Consider the following 27,433-nt stretch of genomic DNA (forward strand, 5'->3'; position numbering starts at 1 on the left):
TCTGCTGTATAATCCATAGTGAGCTTCCCATATTTTCTATTCTTATAATTTAAAAAGTCTCAATTTCAGTTGGAGCAAATGACCTGACACTTCTAGAGAAAATACTTGAGTAGCTTTTAGTTTTGAAGGCAATATAAAAAGTTTGCATAAATGTCTGTATAATTGATGAAAATTGCTCAGCAATTTAGCTTTCTCCTTGAAACATCTGAGGAAAATATAATTAAAAATAATAATAGAACCCTGATATTTGATTTTACACTGATTGCTAGTTTTTCCCCCTTTAATTTAAATAAACATGAAGCATCGTGGGTCATCTCATCTCCACGTCTCTACTCTGCTACTATAGATTCTAACACAGCTGATCTGAGGGTGCATTCTTATAATCAAAGGCAAAATAAAATTTAACTAAAGAGATTTCTCTTTTTCATTAAAGACTATTTTAATGGCCTCAATGGAGTAAGACCAATTTTTCTGTCCTACTTTGAGATTTCTTATTTGACGCTAACCTAGAGCAGACCAACTAAATGAGAACTTAATCTTTGGATTTCTTGGGTTCTCCTGTGAGGCATCTCTTTTGGACAGGCCATGATATCTCAGATCCAGTCTATTCTCAAACTCTCCCCTTTATTGTTTTCTTCCTCTTTAGTTACTGTCTTAGCTTGCTATTGCTTCTCTTCACTCAGTCATTGCTGCAAGGAAATCAATCATTATTCTACTATGATTCTCTCTCTTGTTGCTGGCCATTCACCAGTAGTTTTCCTGCCACTGCCACCATTGCCATGACCACCACAGGAGATCCTATAAAAGGAGAGGCTTCTCCTGTGACTACAATTCTTTTGGCCAACTCAATAAACGATGGGTCTTTTAGCAGTGCAGGCTTTAAAAAGCTGTATTAGTTTTCTATTGCTGTGTAATAAATTGTCAGAAACATAGTACATTAGAACAATACACATTTGTTATCTCAGAGTTTCTGTGAGTCAGAAGTATAGACATGGTTGGCTGGGTCATCTGGTCAAGTTCTCACAAGGCTGTAACTAAGATGTTGTCTTAGGGTGAGCTCTCATCTGAGGCTCAGTGTACTCTTACAAGCTCACATGATTATTAGTAGAATTAATTTCCTTGCACCTGTAGAACTCAATGGACGTTTCTTCTTCAATGAAGGTGGAAAATGTCTCTGACTTCAGGAAAGCCCAGTTCTTTTAAGAGTTCACATGATTAGGTAAGTCTCTTTCAGGATAATCTACTTTTTCATTAATTAAGATACAACTAATTTGGGACCTAATCATGGGAGTGATAATCCATCATATTGATGGTCTCATCCAGACTCAACAGGAGAGGGTTATAAAAGGCATGTACACTGGAGGGTGGGCATATTAGGGGGCAAATTAAAATTCTGCCTACCATAAAGGGCATCCTTCATTTTCACTTCATAGTCTTTATGTTAGGCAGTTTGGGACAAAAAGATGAATGACAATTAATCTCTACTCTTAGATAGTGTGTTCTAATTTGGAAGTCGCCTGAAAAAAGATTAAATAAAGGCAGTGGGATAAGTATTATGATAAAAATAACCCGAATGTAACAATTCAACAAAGGAGGAATGCTAAGCTAGTTTGGAGGAGGAGAAAGAAATAAGGGTAAAGACCTAAAGAGGTGAAATTCTCTTTAAAATTTGAAGTTCTCAGAAATTGTAAAAGTTGGTTAGGTTAAAAAATAGGGGAAGGGGACCAGCCCGGTGGCATAGTGATTAAGTTTGCCTGCTCTCCTTAGGCAGCCTGGGGTTTGCAGGTTTGGATCACAGGCACGGACCTACTCACCGCTCATCAAGCCATGTTGTGGTGGCATCCTACACACAAAATAGAGAAAGATTGGCACAGATGCCTTGAGATTAAGAAATTGAAACCTAAGAATCAATCACAGCCAACTAGGCTTTCCCAAATAATGCAACTTCTTAAACTATAGCCAGTCAAATGATTTCCTTGCTTTGCTTCTGCCTCTTGACTGTAAAAGTCTTTTCCTTATTTCCTGTTTGTGGAGGGCTTCTAACCACTTCCTGTTTGGTGCTGCTTGATTTGACTCAATTTTTGCTCAAACTCTTAAAATTTTAAGCATACTTCAGTTTATCTTTTAACAGTATAAATATGTAGCATCTCACAAAATACTAGCAATTTCTCATTTTGGTAGAATGTAAGGTAGAAGGCAGGGAATGGAAACAGTTAAAACATACAGTGGCATTATGTTGAGAATAATGAATGCCATTGTATAGTATTACACATTATTCCATCATGAATGGGAAGCTAGTTAAGAGCTTTTGAGGGAAATTATTATTACATTTGTGTTATAAGAATGTTATATCATCTTGATGGCCATGTGAAAGAGGCTGGACGAAAGAAAACAGGAAGACATGTTAATAGGCTTTTGCAGCTTTTCAGGTCAAAGATAATAGGGAAATGAGGTAGTACAACCAGTATTAGAGACGGGAACGGGAGGAAGAATAGTGAAAGGTTGAGTAGGAAAACTTAGGTGAGACCTGGTGATTGCTAACAGTGAGAGAAAAGTCCAAGCAAACTCCTAGTTTCTCATCGTGGCCACTGGGTCCTTAGTAGTGTACTAAAAGTAATAAAAAGCATGGGAGAAAGATTTATTGGTCTGGGCTGGGGGAAGAAATGACTAGTGCAATTTAAGAAAGTTGATTTTGAGATTCTTGTGTGATAGCCAAATACAATATTCAAAAGACAGTTTTACATATAAACTGAAGCATATATATAAGACTGAAGCATAGAGAGTATTCAAAGATCTAGACTTTAGAGTCAGCAGCACATAAATTTTATGATAATCATATTAAGATAGATTAAGATTGGATAATCATATTAAAATGCCCAGGAAGAATATATGGAGTAATAAAAACTGTGAGCTAATCATTGACTCATGATTAAATGGAGGGAGAAGAAAGAAGTACCTTCAAAGCTATTAGAAAAACAAGAACCTAAGAACTAGAGGAAGTTGGACAGAGAAAGATCATAAGAGTCCAAGAAGGAATGTCGACAGTGCCATACAAGACTGGTGTAGAATAAGATAAAGACTTTGCCATTAGATATGATAATTAGAAGTTCACTCAGTAACTTCATTAAAGAAATTTAATGGAGTGATGAAGAGAGAAAACCTCTTGAAATTGTCTGAGTGATAACAGAAGGTGATGAAATGGAGACACAACTGGAGATTATTCTTCAAGAAGTCCACTTAAAAAGAAAAGAAATTGAAGGGAAAATCTAGATAAGGCAAAATTTAATGTAAGCTTGGAATATTTTTAGGTTGCATGTAACAAATCAACAGAAAGAGAAATCAAAGTAAGAAAGAAAAATAATTCATGGAAAGAAATCATGAAAGAGAAAATGGGAATTAAGAATACTGATAAAGGGGATTGATCTTGAGAAGCAGAAGTGGCATCTCATACTGAGACTGATAGAAGCAGAGATGGTAAAAATATAAGGTTTCGTTAATGGAGTTTAGACCAGACTACTCCAACTTGTTTGTTTCACTAAAATAAAAGTGGGATCGGGCTTAAGGCTTTGTTTAGAAGACTTGATTTCGGTAAGTTTCTGAGAGGAATGAGAGAAGGGGTTTAAGAAAAACAGAAAAATCGTGGAAGGGCATTGAGGATCCAGTTGTAGATCACATTTAGTATCTTGTAATTCTGAACAGAACAAGACAACGAGGTGAGTTTTTAGATTAAGGAAGTAGATCAAGTGTAAAGGACCCTCTTAAGGTTATGAATTTAAAACTACTCCTGTCAGCATGTTTGCATGTTTTTATCCAGCTACATTTAGCCACATTGGTGCAGCAATTAAATAGGCAGAGACTTGGAATAAATCTGGGGCATTGGGTTCCATTGTCTTATTCCTATGTTTTCCCCTTAGTGCTTAAACAAAAGATTCAATTTGCCACCAACAAAGCTGCTAGTATTCAAGTGCATTCATCTTTAAAGGCTGGATGTGATATCATCCAACTGATTACTACCTCATTTCTACAACTTGTGCTATTGACTCTTTCCCCTAAGTGTGTCTGGAATCTATCAATATCTCTCCAATTCCAAAGCTGTCATATTGTTCATGGAACCACTCTCTCTCCCATAGTCGAATACAATATCTCCTAGGAACTCTCTTCATATTCACCCTTCTTTGTCTCACTTTAATTATGAAGTATTATAACATTCAGAAAACTATTGAGAATAATGGCGAGTATTTATATTGTCATATATATTACAGAGATTTTAAAGGAAAAAGAGATTAAACCATAGCTAAATTCTTTTCTACTTTTTTCGAATTTCATCACTATCCTCTCCTTTCAAGAGGTGAACACTATCCTGAATTTGCTGTTTATCATGTCCATATATGTTCTTTAAATAAATTTACCATATATTCATTAGAAATTAAAATAAATGAAAGCTGTTTTTCAGATTTTAAAATTATTTAAATGGTATCATACGTCACATGCCATACTAGGCTTTATTTTTAAAAATATGATTTAATTTACAATAAATTCAAACACATGAATTACTCAGGTATATTTAGGAAAATATGTAAAATATAGCTGACATTGAAAATGAATGAAGAAATATTTTATGTTCGTGAATTGGAAAACTCAATGTTGCTAAATGTCAATTCTCTCCAACTTGAGCTATAGATTCAACACAATCCTTTTCAAAATTGCAACATTATTTTTTCAAATACAAATTGACAAGATGAATCTAAAATATGTGCTAAAATGCAAATGATCCGAAACAGCCAAAACAATTTTTAAAAGAAAGACAAATGATAGGCCCATTATCATGTTTCAATATTTACTACGTATCTAGATACATTAGTCAAGACTCTGGTACTAGAAAATAGGATAGACAAAGAAATTAATTGAACAGAATAGAGTCCAAGAATAGATCCACATTTGTGTGGTCAATTATTAACTCAGAATATGTCATGGATCTAACAATAAAAACTGACGGCATAAAACTTCTAGAAGAAAATCTTTGCAATCTTGGGTAGGCCAATGTTTTTTAGGAGACAAGCACAAATAATAAAAGAAAAATTATAAAATGAATCTTCTCAAAATTAAAAACTGTTTTCTTTAAAAGATATTTTTAAAGAAATGAAAGGCAAGCCACAAAATGGAGGAAATATTTTTAATACCTATATCTTAGAAAGAATTTGTGTTGAGAATAAATAAATAATTCATAATGCAATAATTAGAAGACAAATAACTCAATAAAAATGGGTATATGTTAAACACTTTATAAGAGAAAATGTATGAAAGATCAAGAAGTATGTAAAAAGATGTTCAATATCATTAGTAATTAGGAAGATGAAATTAAAATGACGGTGAGATTACAAACTTGTTAGAATAGCTAAAATTAAAATAACTGACAATATCAAGCATTGGCAAAAAGGTGAAGGTACTAGAATTCTTATAGCTTTTTGGTGGAAGGAAAAATGGCACAACTTCCATAGACAACGATTTGGGATTTTCTAATTGCAACATACCTCTACTATACAACTCAGAAATTCTATTAGTAAGTATTTAGAACAACTTTATTACTAATAGCCAAACACTCAAAACAACTTAAGTGTCCATTAACGGGTGAATAGATAAACAAAATGTGGTATATCCACATGGAATACTACTTATCAGCAAAAAGGGAAGAACTAGTAAATCACTCAACATTATGAATGAATTTAAAAACCATTTTGCTGAATAAAAGAAGCCAGACACAGAGTACGTACTATATTATTCCAGTAATGTCAAATTCAAGACAATGAAATTAAAAGGAAAAGAAATCGAGATATAAGTATACAATTTTACTAAGTTAGCCAACAGAAGAATTTTAAAACAACAATAAAGCTTTAAAATTTGATTCAGGAAAAGAGGAAATAAGGACTAGTGTGAGTCAGTAAATCTTCATCTTGCATTGCACATGTGAAAATTAACAGATTAATAAATAAATATGTTTATTTTTTAAAGTTATAGAGAAAAACAGCCAAGGATTTAAAGACTGAAATAGTTATAAAAACGTTGCTCTGAAGAGCACACTTGGAATGAATGTTTTAAGGAAGCAGTATAGCATATTTATATTAGAACTTGCCTCTTTTTAATAGACTCTTCACTACTATTTAACTCTTTTCTCCATGGAAGTGTATTATATGATTTTTAAAGGCATTGCTCTCAACAAATGATTGGTGTTTTCTGGCCTAGTACATTCCTTCTCTTGCTTTCTTTCTTAAGAGTAAGCTCTGGACATTCGCCCACACCCATTGTGTCTTGTTTTTATTAAGGAGTATTAATCCTCGCTGTCCAGAGAACTGAACAACAACCCCCAAATAACCTTCACCATTTTTCCCAAGAGGGCTTATAAGGTATTTTTACGCAAATAGGATTCCATGTAGCCTTCTCTCTGTAACCTTGTGTTGACTCATAAGAGCTATATCCCTTTCCTCTCCCACGTTACAAAATTAGAGCCCCATTCAATATAGTAAGCCATGGAAATTCCCAGGTACCAAAGGCAAAAAAGCAGAGTGGGTGTTTTAGGTCTGAGGCAAAAGCAGTGGTTTAGTCTACACATGCAAGACTATAGCTGGAGAATAGAAATTTGATTTAAGCACTCATGCAATCATAGAATGTTAGAATTGGAAAGAAACTTGTTGAGCTCAATCTGATTAAACTGTGTTTCTCTGGTCCTAAGTACACGTCGTTTTCCAGTTTTACTTCAGCAAGTATTAGAAATTTGCTTTTAGATCTCAATATATATTCTCGTCTGAATTTCACAATAAGACACAAGTTCCAAATGTGCAGAAAAGAATGGGTTTAATTCTTTTATAGAGCTTCAGAAATAATTGTTTTACATACTATTTTTGACATGTATGAACCCCTGAGATTGTTCCAAAATCCCTAATAATATTGTCATTCATGGCAAATTGCAAACAGTCATTCCATCTGCAACTAAAAGTATGAGGGAAAAAATCTAAAGCTGTTAACCATAATAAAAATTTTAAACTCAAAAAACATTGATTAAACACAAAAGTCTTAAACAATTTATCCATTGAAAAGAAATTATTTCTGGGTTTATTACTATATTCTAATAGAAACAAAATAGATAAATTGGACAGATTGTAAATCCACATTAGAAAGAATAACTCTTATGTATAAATGTTAATATATGTGTATAAATTCCAACTGAATGATTAATTATTTCTAAGAATGAACAAGGAGACATTTAGTGTTCAGACTTGGTTATTGATATCCTTTAAAATGATGTTAATTAAAACTTAGAGGAAGATTCCTATGTGTTTGTTCTGAGTCCATGGTGGTACCTGAGAAGAGTACCATCAACTACTATTCAGACCTGCTTCTGAGAAAGATGAAAGGTTTTGGTGATGTCCCCTCTCTTTAATTAGAAATTCTAATTAATTAGTCACTTTTTAAACTTTGACCCCCAAGTCCTAGTCAAGTGCCTGACACAAAGGTCTAATGACACAATAAATGCCTGATGAATTACTGAATGAATAAAGAAAATCGAACACCTTTAATTTTTTAATTGGAAGTTCTTCACACCTAAATTATTCTCTGAAATAACTTAAGCACCATCAGTAGTCGTGTTAGCTGTTATAGAGCTTCGAACAACATGAAATAAAGAGAACTATAGGAAAAAAAATCTACTTGCCTGAAAAGTCAATGGAGCATAAATTTCCATCTTTAAAATCCAAGGATGGTGAATTAACCTATTAATCTACACAAATTAGCTTTTCATCCTTCCTGTGAAATGAATACAGTAATAATATTGATAACAAAAATACTGTTAAGCAGTTATAAACTATATTTTGTCTACATTCCCAAATAGCCAGATAATTTGAATGCAAGTAGATGACTATTTTACTTTGCATTTGCAATGATTAGGTTTTTATAAATAGCCACTGAAAGATTTAATATAGTGGGGGTTAGGAAAGGGGAAATTGTTAAATGTTCAGTTTATAAATCGCTAATCTCTTCTATGGACGAATCAGCACAATTTTATCAGAAGTTTTTAAAGAATTAAATTATGAGGGGCAAAGTTTTCGTTATCTCCTTTTCAATATTCAAAATGAAGAAATAATTTATAAATTTTATTGCAGAAACTTTGACCACATTTAAAAAAATCTTTCTGAAAGGTGAATCAGTTGACAGATAAGAACGTGAGCTTTTCTATAAGGAATATATTTTAAATTAGGGCTTAGATTTATCTACAGCATAGTTTTTATATAGAAATGCAAATCTGTAGATTTCATAAATCTTGTGGAATTAATAACACTGTGAGAATATTTTTCTCTCTGGGTGTATTTAAAAATGTCAATTTCATGTAAATGTCCATTTTGTTTTCATTTTCAATGGTAGAATAAAGACAGCATTTTACAAATCAACAAATCTCCAAAATAATCACTATTGAGAAGAAGTCTAGCGTAATATTAATAAAGTGAGATGTCTACATACTAGGTAAAATGACATTGGCTGTGGTTAAACATCACCTTTATTTTTGTAGTCACAGAGTGTAAAAATAGGAGGTAGAGATGTTCAAAAATTCACCCACTGAATATATAAATATCATTGAGAAAAACATGTTAGGTACATTTCACAAGAACTGTCTGAGCTTTAATCACATATGGATAGTAGAAACTCACAGTTCATTAAGTGAGATTCCATTTACTTTGAAAACATGTAATAAGAGGCTTGTGCCAGATGCACATTGATTCAGGTCCTAAAGGCTCATAACCAAAGACATTCTTCTGCAAGTTTGCCCAGCGGTATTTTTAGGTATATGCCGTATGCTAAATTCATTCTGTCCCTGGGCATTTTGCCTAAAGACAGGTATGGTTTTTCAGTTCCTCCTTCAATTATGTGAGCTATGCAATTTCTTTTCAGTAAATTACCCTTTTTGCTTGTTATCTTCAATTTTGTGTAAATTAGAATTTCTTTCTGATTGCTACCAAATAACCATAACAGATATCAAAATCAGTAGCAAGAGTAGCTTGTGGGCAACATAATCTTGGAAATGTAGAATATTTGGAATTCATTATTGGGTTGAGATGAACCAATAGATTGAAATTTTGGTTCATAGCCTTTTACTTCCTTTGTTGACCTGAAGCCATATACCTACCAAATGTTAAACTCCGGGTATCAATTTTTGTGTTAGAATTCTTTATTTGCTAATATTAGAGATAAATTGTCTTTATTAAATTGTAATTAATTGGAAAGAAATGTATAGAATTAAAGGAGGAAAAGTTGACCCACTAGACTGAAGAAGGGGCAGGAACTAGCATCCTGTCTTCACCAAATAATCATTCTTTTTTGATATGCACCTCTTGGCTGTGATTGGGAATGTTGGAGACTGAATATTTGCTAATAGTATGTAGGAGAGGAAAAAGTATTCCTTGACCCTCTCAGGGTCCCTGGCTGGGTCTGAAAATTAAACTGACAAAGACAGATTAACAGGAGAAAAGCATATGAATTTTTACATGTATATGAGAGACTTCACAAGAGAATGAAGACCAGAAGAAGTGACCAGAATAGGAAATTTTTATGCCTTTTAGACAAAGAAACAATAAATTTGTGAAGAATTGTCAAGACAAAGGTGTCTGGGCCAGGGGTAGTAAATGGTGTAGAAGTAAGATGATAAGGATTAGTTTAACAAAGTTTGTTTATCTAGATTTCCTGGCCCCAAATTCCCTTTCTCTGGTGATAAGCAATGTTCTTCCTCCTCCTGGTACAGGGAGGGCCCTTTCATATGGGACTTTTATGGCCTGTTTCAGGGAAGAAGAGTGGGGGTTCAGGAGTGTGTGTCAGAGTGACTTTCCTGCTTCTGTTGTGTTCTAAATTCCTTCAGCTTAAGGAATTTTCCTTAAGCTGTTTCATATGCAGTATTTGGGGGCAGCATATCCTGATCCCCATCAAAGATACCAGGAAATGCCCATCAAAAACCAGGTACTATCAGATGAACTCAGTGGTACCACACCAATAGATGACTTAGACTCAAATAGCCCTAAAAGCACACATGTGAATGAGAAAGTTGTTCACTCTAAATATGTGTTACTATTTTCATATTGCCACCTGTCCCACAGCCCACAACCATGGCCCCATGAAGAGTTTCCTAAGACTGCATGACTGAGAGTGAAAAACGTCTAGCCTCATTTACAAAAGGCCCAATGAGCTGTGCCAACGCTAGTGGAAAGTAAACTGTTTAGATCTTATAATTTCACCAAGGAATGGCCTTTGAGGACTAGAGAAAGTGATATTCTTCCAGTGAACACAAAAATATGTGTTCATTTGTTCTCCACTTTGCCTTAAAAGTGAGATGACCATGCTCAATTAGATGTTAAGCATCTTGGTAGGAGCAAGAGAGGAGGATTAGACAAAAGGAGATTCGAGAATAGAAAACTGGATCCTTTAGAATAGATCCAGAGATGGAAAATGTCAGTGTTTGATCCTTTCCATCCCACTCTCCATTCCCATTAAAGAAGAAGGTCTTAGTAATCGGGTAACTAGTGAAAACCTTCTCTGCATATTATTATCCTTTTCACTCAACCACAAGGCCAACTGGTTATTTAATCGACGCATCACAAAGCAAACATGCACAGAAGGCAATGCATTAACTAAAAACAGGTATTTTCCTTCAACACTGACCTGGTTATTCTCATTGCCAAGCTTTTGATTTTCTAGGAATAGAAAGTGGTTTTAAGTCTCTTATATGTCAACAAACTTTCAGAATATCTGGTGTTGGGTTGATTAATTGAAGGGGGCAGAAATTTGCCCTCACTGGAACAGTGCCTTAAAGTCATTTAGATTACTCTGAATTGGGATTTGTTTGTGTACTGAGTTGAATATTGTACTCCCAAAATCATGTCCACCCAGGACCTCAGAATGTGACCTAATTTCAAGTCGCATGTAACTAGTAATTACATGCGATTAGTTAAAACGAGATTTTAGGCCCTAAATCCAGTATGACTGGTATCTTTATGAGAAGAGGAAAATTTTGACACATAAACTATGACATTGTGGTTTATAACAAGGAATATATATTGGGTCTTCATCCGCTGTTACTGGCATGTAGCTCCCGAAGCCATTGTGATTTCCTATATAAGAGCCAGAAAAGCGTCTTTTGTTATAATACTTATGTTTGTTCCCAGTCCTGAAATGGTTCCAGAGAATGAAAGGTGAAATGTTTTGTTATTCATATAAAAAGCCCCTTTCAACCACATCTGAGTTTATGTTAATGAGGTGACTTTTGGAAAGCCCCTAAAGATGGGAGCTTGTTGCCAGGGCAACCAATAGTGTGAGAAGAGGGTAGGAAATTTCAGCCCCAAGCCTGGAGGTGGGGAGAGGAGCTGGAGGTTGACTTAATCCCATATGACCAATGATTTAATCAATCATCCCTGGGTAATGAACCCTCCATAAAAATCCCCAAAGGATAGGGGCTGGCCCCGTGGTCGAGTGGTTAAGTTCGTGCACTCCGCTGCAGGCAGCCCAGTGTTTTGTTGGTTCGAATCCTGGGCGCGGACATGGCACTGCTCATCAAACCACGCTGAGGCAGCGTCCCACATGCCACAACTAGATGGACCCACAACGAAGAATATACAACTATGTACCGGGGGGCTTTGGGATAAAAAGGAAAAAAATAAAATCTTTAAAAAAAAAATCCCCAAAGGATAGAGCTTGGGTTGGTGAACAAGTGGAGGCAGTTCCTGCATACCTTGCCCTATCCATCTCTTCCATCTGGCTGTTATGGTTATATCCTTTTATGGTAAACTAGTAATCCAGTAAGTAAACTGTTTTCCTGAGTTCTGGGAGCCGCTCTAGAAAATTAATCGAACCCAAGGAGGGGTTCATAGGAATCTCCGATTTATAGCCAGCTGGTCAGAAACACTGGACTTGCTTTTGGCATCTTAAGGGGAAGGGAGCGCAGTATTGTGGGACTGAGCCCTTAACCTGTGGGATATGACGCTATCTCTAAGTAGACAGTGTCAGAATTCAGTTAAATTGTAGGACAGCCAGCTGGTGTCCAGAGAGTCTGAGAATTAGTTGGTTTGGGAACAGAGAGAAAACGTAAAGATAGAGGCAGAGATTTTTGCATCTACAGCCAAAGAACACCAAGGATTGCTGGCAGCGCCAGAAGCTAAGAGAAAGGAATGAAACGTATTCTTCCCTAGACACTTCAGAGAGACCATGGCCCTGCCAACTCTTCAGATTTCTAGCCTCCCGAACTGTGAGAGAATGAATTTGTGTTGTTTTAAGATACCCAGTTTGTGGTACTTTGTAGGACAGCCCAAGGACACTAATGCAATTTCCCTTACATACCAGATCTCTGCTGCCATCCTCATCTGTGGATTAAACAAATCATAAAATTTTTTCTGGGCAAAGCGTTCACTTCATCTGGATAAAGAAGCACAAACATCGCTTAGTTCTTGGAGAAGTTGTTGTAGCGGCTGGGTTGTCTCTTACTGGAGGAAGATGGAAGGCATTTTTAGTTGTGGATGGGTTAGTGTGGTAAGGAAGACTAAAGAAGAGTGCATTGGGACGTGTTCTGTTTTGTGAAAATTGTAGAAATAAGCATAAAAAAAAGGGCCTTTGGTGTTTATTATATAATACTGGGTATAAAATGAGAAGAGAATTGGTTTATTTGCTTTCCAGAGATAATTTGATGATTGAGGATTTTAAATTATGTTGCCTTTTTCTGACAAGCACTGGATGCCCATGTTCTCAACCAAGTTCCATTGAAATTGCTAAGATTTGATGTAGAATGAAGGCTTAGCAGGGCAAATAAATGATAAAACAGATGACAAAGAAACTACAGGAGAGGAAGTTTTAGAAAAATAAAAACTAACCTTAGGGAAGTTGCTGGAAGAAATAGTCAAAGCAGAATAGAGACTGTTTTTCACACAGCACAATATAGGCATTTAATAAATGTGAATATGTTTTCATTATTACTTTTCTCTTGCTATCATTAATGTTACTAATTTATGAATCACTGCAAACTTAGAAAATAGATGGTAATTGTAATGCTTAATTAAACCAGGCGAAGTGCTGCTAGAGTAAATGAATAAGTAAAACTTCCGAGTTCATTTTATGAAAACCTCAGCAGTTTTATGTTATTAAAATCCAAAGCAGTAGAGGTTTTTTCTTAATAGATAAATTTTCAATGTTTTCCTACATCAAATGTGGTGTTAGTCTCATAATTCACCTAACCATAACCTGGGGAACCAAAAATACGTATTTTGGCACACTGTTATACATTCATCCTAGGTTCTACAGAAATTAAAGCATATCAAAACTTGTGTGATTAAAATAGTTCAGAAGGAAAAAAAGAGAATTGCAATTTAAACAGTATTCAAGGTTTTCTGCATTTCATTATTAAACTGTATTTTTTTAGAAAACGTATTTCAAGGAAAACCAGATTACAGGTTTATTTATAATTTAAGATCTCATCCTCCCAAAGATATAATTATATTGTAGCAAATTACTTATTATAAAAATACTTCACATCTAATGAGTACTTCCTATGTGCAGGGCACCATTCTAAACTCTGTTCATACGTACAGGAGCTCACTTATGCTCACAGTTCAATGAAAGAATTACTGATTTTATCCTCATTTTGCCAGGGGAAATTGTGGCATAGGGAGGTTAAAATAACCTCTGCAAGGTCATAGGAAATTGAAGTAACATTCCTTAATATTAACTAGTTAAATCTATGTAGAAAATAAGATTTCCCACAAAATTCACAATCTAACAAGTATTTCTCCAACTATGTTCTACTTTCCCATTAGAAAGTACTAGGTAATGTAAGAGGAAAAACTCCATGAACACAAAACATCAAGAGATGTTGGTTTAAACAAAGTTAGTTGAGTGTGTATGTGTGTGTTGTATATGTATAGGGGTGTATGTGCTTATGTTTGTACACCCTATGAATATACATCTCTATATTTACATAGCTATATATAGTGTGTGTGCTTGTATGTGTGTGGTGTGTGTGTGTGTAGGTGTATAAAGACTTTAGTCTTTAATAGGCTAATAGATACTGGATTCTTCAAAATGAGGATACAGACAGTTATTTAGTCAAAATTTTGAATTCCCACTACATTGTAGGTACTGGGCTAGGAACTAACAATGCAAAAATAACAGAGGCATACATTGTATTGACTACTGCAGAAGTCATGTATGAGGGCCATGAAGAAATATAGGTGTAATTTAAACATATAAAAAGCAATCTCAGGAAAGGCTTGGAGGAAATGACATTTAAGGTTTGTGAAGTAAAATTAGCAGAAGAATGAGTTACTTAGCCAAAAAGAAGGGAAGATATTCCATGCAGAAATACATCATGTGTAAAGATGCTGAGGCAATTGAGAGAACGGGAGATTCAGATAATTATGAAAAGTCCAGAATACCTAGATTAGGAAGACTGAAAAGATACTGCTAGAAGGTGAGCCCAATAAACTTGACCGGTTCAGAGACTTAGTGAGATCTGATAAGGATTTTGGATTTTATTCTAAGTGTAATCAGCCAATAAAGAGTTTTTAGAAAATATATGCCAAAATCAATTACCCATTATGTAAAGATAAAGAGTACTTGCCACTTACCTCACAGTCTGCTTTAATACTACAGGTCATATTTATTCTTCCTCCAAAGCATATTTTGAATCTATTTGCTTCTCTCTAGCCTATTGCTACTACCCTGGTCTAAACCACCATCCGTCCTTTCTTAACTTTATTATATCAGTTGCTTGCCAACTGGTCTGCTACCACTTTTCCCCACCCTTCACTTTTAGCCTTAGCTCTAGACCCAAAGATAATTTCAACAAATATATCAGAGTATATCCTTCCCCTGCTTAAATGCCTCCAGTGACTGTCCTTTGCTAATAAAGTACCAATGCCTCCCCAGGGCCTTCAAGACCCTTCATGCTTTTGTTTCTATCTAATGCTCTGATCTTGCCTATCCTTTCTCTAGAGCCTTTGTACTTACTACTCCTTCTGTCTGTTTTCTCTTTGGATACCCTGTAGTATAAGCATTACAAGGGCATCCAGGCAAAGGGAGAAGCAGATCAGAATTCATTCTCCATCAGATAACAGAAGATTTGTAAAATTGTTGCTTTGTCTAGTTGTATCATCTATTATATATCTAGAACTCTGCCAAGAAGTACTTAGATAACTCAAAGTTCCAACTATTTCAGACAATTTGAATAGAAAACATAAAAACTGACACCTTATTTTTCTCAAGGGAAAAACAAAATTTGAAATTAGAGAATACATAAAATTTATAATTATCTCAAATTTCTATTTTCCTTTTCATATGTAAATATGTGTATTGGGGAAAACTGAGTGGTTTTTTTTGAGCGAGAATTAAGAACTTTAATTCCCTAGTGGATGAAATATTAATACTAAGACATACTTTCCACTGCCCTTGTTAATTATGATGTCTCACTCTTAGGACTTTAAAAAATGCTTCTTTAAAACAATAGATGGATTGCTAATGTCCTTGAATGTGTCTCTGTACAGTGGATGCTGTGATCTGGGTGTGGTTCCTGAGTTGATTACTCAGTCTAGTAAGTAGCATATTCTGTAAACAAAAAGCTAACACTGTCTGCACGGGCTGTATTTTTGACTGTTTATAAGCTACAGGAAACCAGCTTGGCCCTAATTTCATACACTATTCAATAGGGTGGAAGCCAAGGGAGTATGAGCTAATGTGACCTTTAAATTCACTCCTATGATATCAAGCATCAAATGAAAAGTTTTTGGAAGAGGTGAACTACCCTTTAATATCAGGAATATGCATCTTTTCTGGTATTAGTAAATATAGCTTAGCAATTTTGGAGTTGTTAGTCTTACCAACAGAAGTTGCCTCAAATTCATGGAATATGTTTATGCAAATCTTGTAAAGCTTAAAATTGTAAAGACTACTAAAAGTAATTACAACCTAGTCATCTAGATTGGTGCTCAAATTTAATATAATACGCTATGGTATGACTTTTCACAATATTATTTCTAATTATTCTTTATTTTCACTTAGTTGCCAGATTCTTCTTAATACTTTTCTTAGAAACTTTTACATTATTAGATTCCACTATTGCATTCTAAATCTGTAAATTTGATACACCCATATATTAGTTACAATATACATGCCTATATTAATAGGCATGTAAAAATGTCTAAACCAGAGGATGAATTTTCTAAGGAAATATTGGTAATATTGATGGGTCAATGGCTATGGCAATAATGTTGTTGCCGCTTACTGGAAAAAATATAAATAAAGAAACAACAGCAAAAAATGCCCAAACCATCAAATGGCAGCTGCAGACCTCTCAGGGAGAGCTGAACTTTCAAAGCAGAAAACACTAGAATATCACTTACATTCCAGGTAAACATATGTGAGTAACAACATGCAAAAAAGGCTGTATGTCTGAGAGGAAAAAGTGAGCCTTTCTTCTATCTATATAGAAAGAGATAATAACACATTTATTCCAATCCTAAAATGAACCCATGGCAACAATCATATATTTTCCCTACATTGAAAAATATTATTTTTTTTTAACGTGGCTCCAGCAAATTATTAAACCCAGCAAAAATTTTTAAACAATTTCATCAAAATGCCCTCATTACACTGGCAAGCCAATTGCCCTTCTGGTGATGGCAAAAAAAAAAAAAAGGTAAAATCAGAAAAATTCTAATTCAGGAATATAAGTATTAGTGAATGTAACAGAGACATTTTTCTTTTAATACATTTATTCAAAAACATTTTGAAAGATATATCCCAAGATTGTGCCAGCTGGGTGTTCAGAGAGAAAAGATTGTCTTTAGACTGTAATAAAAAGATTCTGCCCAATTTTTATTCCTAGAGGTGGTCACTCAGCAGTCATGTTTACGTTTGACTCTGCTCCCTGACTTTAGCTGATTGAAGCACTGGTGAGTTCTCAGTCCAAGCTGGAATCAGCAAATTCTCTTCTCAGCAAACTTGAGACGGCAGTTGAGATATTCTCTATGTTGCTGGAACTATAACATGTGGACTCTTGAGCTCCAAGGTGGCCATATGTATTTTGTCATGAGGCTAGAATCATGCCCTGCTGGTCTAGCAAGACGGAAAATACTGAAGTAGTTGAATACAAAGAAACAGACAATGGAGAGAAAAACCTCCCTTGGCCTCTGTTAGATTTTTCAGATCCTTGTTCCTGTTTTCCCTGGTGACTTGCGTACCCAGCCCCTGGGTTCCATTAAACATTTCTAAATCTTAATATTAGAATCCTCACATTTCCTGAATCCAGGTTGTATTGTTTTCTGTTAGTTGCAATCAGAGTTAACTAACACAAGGACATTTTAGAGTAGTGTAAAGCCAGAATACTAAATCCATAATTACAATGCAGGTTCTAAGTGGTCAACAAAGCACATAGAGGGGATTTTACCCCAAACTAAGCCAGAAAGGATGAAAGGTGTAGGGGGCAGGGTAGAAGGTAGTGATAAAGAGAAAAAAAAAAATGTTCCTGGAGTGAAGGTTGTCATGGATTTGATGCTTGGCCCATATGCTAAGAAATAGAAAAACAAAGCAGGCACAGGAAAACATATGCAAAGCCTGAGAGTGCCTATGGTTGATATAGACTTGATTTAGGATTCTTCCTGTCTTTCTAATGCCTGGGGAAAGACTTCCAGGTAACTATTCCTGTGAATCAGAGGGGCTCATTTTGTCTCAGGTAAAATGAGGAGGAGCACAGAGAAAACCACATGTACACACACACACAATCTTGTTTGCCAGGGCATCAAGCCAATTTCCAGAATGGTGGCTGCTAATTCAGTATCTTTATTTCTTTGAGATGCTACAGATACACAAAATTGTTAGGTCAGCATAGGTGTTATCAAAGGAAAATAAAATGCCTACCAACTTCATTAAGATAAACTTTGTCATTGGTGTTAAAGAAGTAAAATCTGTTTTTTTAAAATGCAATTAGCCAACCTCTGTAAGGAATGTGATTTCTGTAACAACTCTATACTTAGGAACTTACCTACTTCTACTGGTTGTGGATTTCCTTTGCCTTAGGCTTTCTAATTAGTAGGTCATTATGACCAAATGTCTTTCTGCAGGTTCTCTCCAGGATTCAAGGACTCAAGTTAGGTGCCATCAGGTCTGCTGTTAGTCAAAGGTAACCTGCCTGGATGTCACATCATCAAAATTTACCACTACTTCCCATTTTCATTCACAAAAATGTAACGCCACAGGAACATCAAAAGCAAAATGAGTCAGCTTTTATAATTTTGTCAAATTTCACCATGCTTTTGTCCCTTCTGATATGAATATACTGTTTGGAGGCCAGAAGTTTCGTTCCCAAAAGAAATGTGGAGAGTAAAACAAACAATCCAAAAACAAATAAAAAGACACCTAAAAAGGAAAATGAAAACAAAGAAAAGAGTGAGCCTACTAAAATGAATTGAGGGAGTCCACATCCTCCCCATGGTCCATGGAGGTACCAAGTTCTTTGACCCCAGGAATCCCAAAATACTGGAACGACCCCCAACATGCCTATGCTGTTTCCTCTTTATGTAAAAGTAACCTGATGTGGGGAAATATATGCAGATCCATTATTTGTAATATTACTGGCTCTTATATCACAAAATTTTAAACCTAAATAATTCTTAGAAATTATGTTTTAGTCTCCTTATTTTACCAAAAATGTACTGGCAGCCTAGAGAGGTTAAGAGATTCTTGCAATAGTCTATGTTTTCTGGTCTGCCAGAGGTCACAGCTTATGCTCCAACTATGTCATCTCTGGACTTCTGTAATAACCCCCTTAAAATTTGTATCCTTCAATGATCTCTCTCCACTAAAAAGCACGGCTATAGGGTAATTAGCATAAATTAAAACTCATCCTCTACCATCTGTAGAGCTTTTTACAAAGTTCTCCTCTGTCTTGTCCTACCCAGAAGAACACTAACCCTATCTCACATTTGCTTTAAAACTCCTTCTTTGGGAGTCTGCAGAAGAACACTAACCCTATCTCACATTTGCTTTAAAACTCCTTCTTTGGGAGTCTGCAGTATCCACAATCACCTCCAAAATAAAACAGAACTGCTTTTTAAGGCTGGAAGTAGATTGCTTTCTAAATAAGCACTCATCTGCACCTGTCTTCAACAGTACCTCAAGTCGTTAACCACCCCTCCATGACTTATTCCATCTCCAACATAACAACATTCTTCTCAACCAATTAATTGAATATTTCCTTCAAATCTCTTCATCTAAGGCCCTGCTGAAATCCACCTTCTCTGTTCTTTCCCCTTTATATTTGATTTATTTATTCTGGGAAGACAACTCTTAAAAATCCTTTCTGGGCACCATTGCTCATTTGCCCCTTTCCCTGTTCAGCACATTGTATTTTTTAACAGTGACATTCACGTCATTGAATCACAGACGCCCCTTGACTTCGAATATTTTCCCCAGCAAGGCAGTGGATTAGACTACTCTAGCCATACATGATTGAAACTACTGGTAAAACAGCATAGCTTGTAAAGCATAGCTTTTCTCCATGCCAAGCAAAAAGGCTGGTACAATAATAGACATTATGACTTTAATGTTATTACCACCATTAACCAAACTCCAGTCAACTAAAGAATATATTAACCCACTGTGGCTGTCTTGTGTTTATATTTTTTTGGTTTTGCTGCTGTTTGGTTATGTTTGTTTACTCATTTAGGGTGTACGTGTGTGTATTTGTGTGTTTCAGGTGTAGATATACAGCGCACCTAAAAAAGAACTGCTGTCTGCTTTTACGTCACCTAAATTCTAAATCATCAGACACCCACGCCAAGCATTACTTCCTTAACTGCCTCAAGCTCCCTTGACAGTATGAAACCTGGCAGTTGTTCTTGCCACAAAATGAGTTAAAAAGCAATTAAGAATACCAATCCCGCTGCCAACCCTCTATCACACACAAACGTGTGTGTTTGTGTGTGCATGCCTGTGCGCATTTGTAATCTCATCAGCCTACAACTAGATCTAAAAATTCTGCCCATAGAATTAAAGGCTCCGAAAAAAGCAGACTTCATAGTCTTGCCTTGGGACAACCCATGGATCCGGATATAGCCCTCCTTGGGATTTGTAATGCTACAGTTCTACTTTGATTTTTTTAATTCTTTCCTTTGATAAGTCAGTTTTTTCCAAGTTACTTCCTGCTGTCACAAAGAGAACTATGACTGCAAAATGTCCTTCTCCTTCCCCTCCATAGATCATCTTTAAACTTTTATATTAAAAAATGATCTCTTATACTCTTCTCTTTGAAACATTTTGAAATTTGATATATTTTAATCTCACTGAATTGTAGACAGTCCCAATTTCCTTGAGCATTTAGATTTTATTAGTTTTTCAAAAGATATTAAATTAACATACTGAACAATAAAAGAGTCAATAAGACGGTTTTTATAATCTATGTGTACAAATTTAAGGGAAAGATTGTTGAAGAGCTGACAGTTTGAAGACAGTAATAGCTAATGGGCATATAGTGCAGGATAAATTACTTTCTTTATGGAAATTTGTAGCAAATAATCTTTGAATACCATTTTCTTTCATCAGGGTAAACCATAAGAAAAGATTATTAAAACAAAAGGAACTTCTGTATAGTATTTAAACAAAGGGTCCAAACAAGATTTTTTTAAAGTAAATCTATAGTCAAAGTGTGATGCGTTAAAACATACTTTGTTAATCTGTGGTTTGAGAGAACCACATGCACTTCACTTGCCCTTGAATTTCAGCACCTTGTTTTTAACTGTACTTAGTTTACATTTTACTTACAGAGATTAATCTTCTCTTTCACTAAGTGCATTAGAAATCATGAGCACTAACTATGTAAATGATGCTAGGAAATGTATCCCCCAAGTATGAAATAAAGCTCTAACTAGATAATGCTAATAAATATTAATACGTGGAGCTAGAAAAGGAATCTTAAATGATTAAGCTGCCCAAAATAACAATAATACATCTAAAGTTCTCAAGGCAACCATTCAGTATTTTAGGGCTCTACACATATTAACAAAAGCAGAGGCTGCAGAAAATCACATGTCCTAAAGCTTTATGACTTAAATTGCCATAAGAAGAGGAATGGGCAGTGGCTACAACTGAACAGGTGAAGAATTGACTCAGTTGGTTAGAGCTGGTAATTAATTCTGATAGATATATAGTCTAATTTTTCATCATTCAATAATCAGGTTTTTTTGCTAAAGAAATGACCACACTCCAGTCTTTTTTGTCCTTTTTTAAGTGTTTCGTAGGGTTTAGAGTCCCTGGAGAATTTGCTTCTACCCTAATCTCATTTTTGAGGTCTTCAGATAATTGAATAATGAATACTGGAGTCAAGGGAACGGACTGGTGTAGGGCAGAATGTAGAAGCCTTTGTCTCCCAAAGCAGAAGTGAAGTCCACCAGGAAACAGTCCGTGGGAGCCCTATATCCTTGAAGGTTCAAAGATGAAATGAGTGGCAAGTTTCCAAATACCCTGCTATAAGGCATCATGGTAGAACCAGCCTCATATTTATCTTTTATTGCTTCCAGGATTTGAAAAATATCATGCCCAAGCCATACAAATAGCTTCAATTCAAGAGGGCATTCTCTCTGCTGCCCTGCATTGGGGTTGTTTCCAATACTCTCTACTATTGCTATAAAGTGACCTGACTGATGACTGATGACCAGATCAGTGGGGTTTCCTAAGAAAGAATTTGTACCAGGCCATAAATGTTTTGTTTCCATATTGAAGAAGGTGAAGAGAGTAGATGATGGTAACCTTGCTTGGATGGTAGATCAATGCTCAGGTTCTTCGTGATGCCACCCTTGCCAAAACCCTTCTCAGTTCTGTCAAGGAAACGATACAAAATTATACCGCTGAACATAGCAGTCCTATAATAACAAGCTCTGAGCACTGTTAAAAGATTATTCCTCATACCTGCAAGATTTGAGAGGGATGTCCGTCCTCCTGCCACGTTAACAGTTACCCTGTGGTCTGTCCTATAATAGGGAAACTGAGTTGGAGACATTAAAAGTCAGTATTCTGAATCACAGAACTCCTGTTGTTGAAGTTGCACTTCTTGCTTATGGGGATTATGTAAAACCAATAATAAGAAAATGACCTGGAAACAATTGAGTAGCCATTTCAAGATTGTTGCCCCGCTTGCAAAAATCAGAGGAACACAAAAAAGAGAAAAAGAAATTATTAGAAGAAGTACAAAGCAAAGAGTACCAAGCAAAGAATCTATAGATGTGATTTCAAGTAATTCAGTGAGTTTCCATACAGTGCACAGCTTTCAGCATCAATAAAAAGCCAATTATTAATCCTGCAATTACCCAGCCTTATCGCCACTGCCCACACATGCTGACTATGGCTAGAGTTCTAGATGATATTCTTTTCATTAGTGTGGCCAAAGGGAAATTTAATTAGAGATACATCTCTTGAATGGACAAGGGAAAATATAAGGATTAACAAATTAATCCTAACACTTAATTACATTAAAGTGTTTACCATTCTGTATAGAAAATATTGACACTCTAGCTAACCTCATTTTTTAATCTGTTCTCTCTTATATAGCTGTGAGAACACTATTTTTGAAGAGGAAAAAAGGTGGGATTTCCTTCCTGCTGGCTTGTGTACTGAACAGGAAGAAATAATCAACCTAGTTTATTCTGGACCCTATCAGTTCCTGACCACATTCCGTAAATGCAGACATTTGGAAGAAAACAAACTGATATACAGGTAACAGAAACCAAACTATGCACTGATGGAGAGATAGGAAACTGTGACTAAATGAATCCAGGTAAGTCTAAAATAGAGTAATGCAAAGAAAACCTAGTGGAATATTTGAAGAGATAGTCATAATTGCATCGCAAACTTCTATTATCCAAGCCAACAAATAAATTCCGATTCCATAAATTGTAATCTCTGCCTGTCCCACTCCCTCTCAGTTTCTTTCTCTTGCCTTCTCCCTAAACTGCATGTGTGCACAGGTAAGATAATGTGTGTGCTTTCTGGGTGGATTTCTCAGCTGCCTAAAAATAAAGCCAGCTCTATGGTTTTAGAACGCCCACTCAAACCTTGGCGTGTGCGTGCTATAACTTTACTATTATTGTTTTGACATTTAAGAAGCAGATGCATGCTTCTCACTTTGGAAGGCAGACATCTGTTTTTCAGAATTCTTTTCAGAAGCTGGAATTTTCTAGTAGGAGCATATTAAATTAAAGAAGCTCTGCCATCTCGCCTCCGACTTGTGTCTCTCAATTCAAAATATTTTAAGAAACAGAAAAAGAGAAACTTATAAATAAGTATAGAAGCATGAAGACTCTCCTGATGTTGATTAAATAAGTCTATACAGTGTTCACTCCAAAATAATCTATGCTAATGCAATTTACTGGGAAGAAGGAAGAAGGAAGTTGAGCTCAGAGCTGTGATGTATGGGGAGTTGCCTGAGGAGCCAGGTAGCCCAGAACTTCAGAAAAATTGCATAATTCCCATGAAAAATAAATTCTGTCTGTTTTTATTAAGAAAAATCTAACTTAAAATGCATATAATCATTTGTATCTGGTTCTGGCATGTTGAATGTCATGGTTAAAGGGAAAAAATATCATGAAATGTGCCGAGGAGGAATTCTTTTGTGTGTTGCTTTGTTTGGGCTTTATTTTGGGAGGGAGCTCTGTTTTGATTTCACTCGGAAAAGTAGACCTCGCCAGCTCCATCAAAGTGTAGTTTGCAAAATATGAAATTGCAAAGCCCTCAGAACGTATCTAGTTCATCTGGAATTTGTAAATATATTAACTTGCTATTCTCCAGGGGAAAAATGGTATGTTTTAGATGAATTTTGGATGTAAATTCTAAACAGGTGGACAGATCAGCAGGAGGGCGGTATCAGGCTTCCCGCAGGGGGCCCACACCGTGTAGTTGCAGAAAATGAATCACAGGGATTGGTGGTAAAGGAAATCAGATTTGCCAAGCCGAATATTTATATATGAAAGGAGCTCAGTAAATTACAGATCAGGGATTCAAAGCCGTGCATCTACCACCACAATCATGCAGACTCACTGCAAGCCACTGACTGTCCTTCACAAAAACTATGCACATATTTTTAATTTAATTTTTCAAATCTTGGGCTACAACCTAAATGTTCACATGGTGAAAAGCATTGCTATATACACACCGCACGTGTGCCTGGGAGTCAAGTTGTTTTTTAACTACAAACATTTGTGAGTTTCCTGCTGATGACACCATTTATGACATCAGCAGGAATCGAGTTCAAATGGAGAGGTGGTGACCTTTCCATCCCTCCTAGCTAAATAACACACAAGAGAGCAAGGGAGACCCTGTGTCATTTTCTAGCAAGGTACAAATTGTCCTGAGAGTAAACAAAGGATGTTGTTTTTGGTGGCATACTCCCAGTGGAGACATAGATATTTTTGTGGAATTTCCATTTATTACTGGCATTCCAAGAAAGGGTAGGTTGTTTTTTTTTTCCTAGTTGGCAGTTTGCAGGAAGCTTGAGAGTTTTAATTTAAAAATGCATTTTAACATTTTCAAAACATTGGAAGTTCAATGTTTAAATGGCCTTGGTTACAAGGCTTCTTTAAGCACGGTGAGATCGTCTGTGTCTCTGGAACATAACTGTTCGGCTGCATTTACCCAGCCTCCTCGCAGACACATTGATTGTCCCGGTGTTCCACTCTGCATGACCAGGAATATAATGATAACAATGTAATTAAGATTTACTGAGCATTTACTACTTACAAGACACTGGATTAAATGTTTTACATTCATTATCTCCCTTAATCCTCACTCTGACTCTGGGAGTTAGGTAGCATTATTAGCCCCTTCTCAAAATGAATGATGAAGCTGTAGTTTGAAGAGGTTAATTAATTCGAGATTCCTCATTCTAATCATTGGGACAGCCAGACTCCACATTAGACTTCTCTGACAATAAAGCTCTATAAGAAGACCTCTCAGTGCCAAGTTTACTGCCTGGTCTCCTAATTGATCATTTTAATTTTCGCTAATTGTAGTAGTAGAGTATTAGCCTTCAAAAGTTACCTCAAAAAAAGTAGCAAGCCTGTGTTGCTTGACTTCATGTGAACTCGCTTTCATGGATCCTAGGAAAGAGGTCTGCCGACTTTTCTGTAAGCAGTTCCCCTCAGCAAGCCCAGGTAGACGATCAGGGCGAGCACTTCATACTCCTTCCTCAGCCCCTAGATGTTTAACTTCCAGATTCTTCTTACTGGAGCCTCTCTGGGCAGCCCAGTGAGACAAAGCCTAAGAGAACCATGCACATGTTCTACAGATGCCCTCCTCGGGTTGACAACCACTCATTCATCCTTGCTTCACCAAAGTCCAGGCTTGTAAGCTCTTCCCAACAGAACAGCACTTGATCAGATCAGCTACCAAGGCAGAGGGTCAGGCCACTTTTATCCTAGATGTTCGTAGGTGGGTGTTAGACCATAATTTGTCATGCCTTCTAATGGTAGAGGGTCACATATAAGCTCCCTGTGGACCTCACAGAAGACCTCCACCAATAGGTTTCTTGAAAGAGGACAAGAACTTCTCTCACCTCTAGGACGAAGGAGAGAGTGAGACTCAAAACACAGTGTTCACAAATATTGTGTCTTCATAAGCATTATCCCTCATTCACTCTCTTGAAGTCTCAACGTGGCTGAAAACAGTAAAAAATTCTTAAACCAGAATCTACAGATTTTTCGTTGTAAACATGCATATGATGATTTGGCAAACACCTTAGCATATTTTATATCAGTGACTGGTAGAACTATCTAATTTTTATACCCTGTTACATCTTAATCTAAATCATTATCTGTATTTATATGGTTAAACTTTGTTTTTTACTTAACTTTGTAGCAGTTTCCTCAGCCCAAGAATTGTTCTTTAAATTTACTCAGTATTACATTTGCTTGTACACTGTAATGAATGTCTCCTCTATTGTTCATATAACTTGTTTACAATTTTTTAAATAACATATGAACAATATTAATTGATAAATATTTAGCCAAATCTCTAATTAAAAACTAAGGATAAGTCCTAGGAAGTGTAATGATTGAGTCTACATGCATGAATTTTAGAGTTTTGAGTACGTATTGTCAAATTTGCCTTCTAGTAAGCGAAATATAATACATATTTTTTTTCTACCAATAGGAACATTGGGAATTATCATTTTTAAATATATTTGATATTTTACTAGATTAACATTTTAAAAGTGAGGGACTACCATGTTTATATTTAAGACTTTTATCTTCCTTTTTTATAATTTAAGATTTACAGTATTCAAATTTAACACATAACTTCAAAAGAAATAGACAGGTTTAATGGCATTAAAAATATCATTTGTTTGTATATCATTCTGATATTGGATCATTTTGAATAAATAAAGTAAAATAGTAAATACTTATTGTTAAGATAAAATATATTTACTTATTTCTTACTAAAACAAGAATAGAAACTGGAAATCTTCATGCAAAAGATAAAATATCTCCTATGTTTTCAAGAAGCTTCCTTTGCTTTAGATTATCATTGTCCATTTTATTTCTTTTCTGTATTTTTTTCTTGAAGTATGCAGAACTCATTCTGCTAGAGTTATTAATGTGTCAGCATTTCCATCCTTTTTGAGAGGTTTATAAATCAGCCATAAAAAATGTGATGCTGGCGTAAACTTGGCATATATTCTTAGCACAGAAGCATTTTTTTCCTATTTTTTAAATGAAATATTTTTGCTGTTATGAACCTACAAAGGGGCAAAATCTACATGTTTTCTGACTCTATATGTGCTACACCCCTTTCCTAAAAAATCCATTCAACAAAAAGGAAAGGAAAATTCAGAGACAGTTCAAGATAGCTTCAGGGAAGTCATTACAAGTTTGCTCTGTCAAAGAGTCCTGTGTTAATAGTTTCATGTATATACATCAATGCACACATAATAATAACTTTAGAACTTATCTGGCTTCCACTTAGGCAGCAATCTAAAGAAAGTATAGGAAAATATATTCAAGAGCAAATAGGCAGCATACAAACTGAGATATTTATTTAAAGGCTATAACTATTGAAATTTTTTCTCTTTATCACCTACATTCTGTATCCAAAGCTCACTGAATACAGCTAATACAGAAGATAACAAAGCGGAAGTGGCAACCCAGTACTGAAAAGGAACAGTATGCATAACTCCCTCGCGGATCTGCTCAACACCCTTGGAGAAGTCTCTACACAGCACCTTGTTCCTTGCCGGGCTGAGTGGGGGTACAAAAGGCATAAAAGGTTTCATTGTTGTTGTTTCACACCTTTTCAACATCAGGAAAAGTCTGAGGCATGTTTTATTTGATCATCCTAAAATGTAAAAACATTACTTAAATAAATACTAAGAAAAATGTCC

The 27,433-nt window shown here is 35.6% G+C and overlaps 1 long non-coding RNA gene across 1 annotated transcript; it reads left to right on the plus strand.

Moving 5' to 3' along the window:
* The first annotated feature begins 1,161 nt into the window (after positions 1–1,161).
* On the plus strand, positions 1,162–27,433 carry LOC139079063 (uncharacterized). Its single transcript, XR_011532336.1, has 3 exons — positions 1,162–1,219; positions 22,612–22,776; positions 27,149–27,433. It is a non-coding gene; the product is annotated as an uncharacterized lncRNA (long non-coding RNA).

The sequence above is a fragment of the Equus przewalskii genome, chromosome 24, assembly GCF_037783145.1.
Source record: "Equus przewalskii isolate Varuska chromosome 24, EquPr2, whole genome shotgun sequence".
Lineage (NCBI taxonomy): Eukaryota > Metazoa > Chordata > Mammalia > Perissodactyla > Equidae > Equus > Equus przewalskii.